At 43.7% G+C, this 2201-nt stretch overlaps 1 pseudogene; it reads left to right on the plus strand.

Moving 5' to 3' along the window:
- Positions 1-536: 536 nt before the first annotated feature.
- LOC127658288 (medium-chain specific acyl-CoA dehydrogenase, mitochondrial-like) lies at positions 537-1808 on the plus strand (annotated as a pseudogene).
- The last annotated feature ends 393 nt before the right edge of the window (positions 1809-2201 follow it).

Here is a 2201-nt window from a genome sequence, read left to right on the forward strand (position 1 = left end):
AGAAAAAAGTATACTCAATACTGATGAATAAACAATCAACCCAAGTGTATTTACAAAACCAAAAGAACATTTACCATATTACAAGGCAATTGCAAGAATGTGATGTGTTTGTGTGTGTAAAAGTATCATCCAGCGTGCACAGAGTTAATGGCAGAGATCAGATCAGCCTCACCGGTAACTGTGTAGTCCGAGAGCAAGATCAAATGAAGAAGATAACTGGCTTAGTCCTCCGATAAAAAATAATCCTGGCTGCGAGCCAAATGGAAAATACTCCTCTGAGGAACGGCGACCCCACGCTTCCAAGTCAGTCAGCAATAATCCAACAATGAAATAGGAAAGTTTGTGAATGAGAGTACACTTGGGTTGGTTGTTTATTTTTACACACACACAAACACATCACATTCTTGCAATTGCCTTTTAATATGGTAAATGTTCTTTTGGTTTTGTAAATACACTTGGGTTGATTGTTTATTCATCAGTATTGAGTATACTTTTTTCTACTCCGTAGTTTAAATAGAAACGGAACATAGGAAATAACGATGCTTTTTAAAAAGGTTTTGAGGGCAGGTGTTCAGACTGGATTCAGGTTTCAGAGCCCTAGTGCCAAGGCAGCTACTGCCACCACAAAGGCACCCCATGGAGGGTTCAGCTTTGAATTAACTGGCCAGCAGAAAGAGTTCCAAGTGTTGGCCAGAAAGTTTGCACGGGAGGAGATTGTCCCAGCTGCTCCATCATATGACAGAAGTGGTGAATATCCATTCCCTATCATTAAGAGAGCATGGGAGCTGGGTTTAATGAATGGACATATTCCAGAGGACTGTGGTGGAATGGGTCTGGGCATATTTGATGCATGCCTTATCACAGAGGAGCTGGCATATGGCTGCACTGGAGTACAGACAGCCATTGAGGCGAACTCTCTTGGACAAATGCCAGTAATTATTGCTGGTAATGATGCTCAGAAGAAGTAGTATTTGGGCAGAATGACAGAGGAACCACTAATGTGTGCATACTGTGTGACCGAGCCAGGGGCAGGCTCTGATGTGGCTGCGATTAAGACCCAGGCTGTTAAGAAAGGAGATGAGTATGTGATCAATGGTCAGAAAATGTGGATCACCAATGGGGGAAAAGAAAACTGGTACTTCCTGCTGGCCCGTACAGAATCTGATCCCAAATGCCCTACTAGCAAGGCTTTTACAGGCTTTATTGTTGATGCTGACACCCCAGGAGTCCAACCAGGCAGAAAGGAACTGAACATGGGCCAGAGATGCTCAGACACCAGGGGAATCACATTCGAGGATGTAAGAATTCCAAAGGAGAATGTTTTGATTGTAGAGGGAGCTGGCTTTAAGATTGCCATGGGTGCATTTGACAAGACTAGACCACCAGTGGCTGCAGGTGCCACAGGACTTGCACAGAGAGCTCTAGATGAGGCCACCAAGTATGCTTTGGAGAGAAAGACTTTTGGCAGACTGATTGCAGAGCACCAGGCCGTGTCTTTCCTGCTTGCAGAAATGGCCATGAAAGTAGAGCTTGCCAGGATGGCATATCAGAGATCAGCCTGGGAAATAGATGAGGGCCGCAGGAACACCTACTATGCTTCTATTGCCAAGGCCTTTGCTGGAGACATTGCAAACCAGTGTGCCACTGACGCCATCCAGATCTTTGGTGGAAATAGTTTTAACAGTGAATATCCGGTGGAGAAGCTGATGAGAGATGCCAAGATTTACCAGATTTATGAAGGAACTGCGCAAATCCAAAGGCTCATTATCTCAAGAGAGCACTTTGGAAGATTCACAGTGAACATGTAAACCCAGAACATCCGTGTCAGGATCTAATAATTTTGTTTAGAGATATTTGTATTTGATCAATGGATCTCAGGATTATTACTCTCAGATTGTTGGTTGACTCCACAAAGCTCCAGTCTCTTTGGAGGCGTGGGTTCATATCCCACCACTGTCACCAATCTATGTAGCGTGGCCACATAAGGGGAAGTTATAAATAAGGTTTATGACAAAAAAACTAATTATGTTTAGTCATTATTGCCTATTAGTGGTATTGCTTTCCCCTGTATTCTGTTATTGCCTTAGCGCTTGTGTATTTGTCTCCGATTGCTGTTCATGCGAGAAGTTCTCGTGTATTCGCGTCACGTGATTACCTGCCACGTAAACAGGAAGAGACTGTGACTTTCTATTTAAGGAACC

The sequence above is a fragment of the Xyrauchen texanus genome, chromosome 17 (assembly GCF_025860055.1).
Source record: "Xyrauchen texanus isolate HMW12.3.18 chromosome 17, RBS_HiC_50CHRs, whole genome shotgun sequence".
Taxonomy (NCBI): Eukaryota; Metazoa; Chordata; class Actinopteri; order Cypriniformes; family Catostomidae; genus Xyrauchen; species Xyrauchen texanus.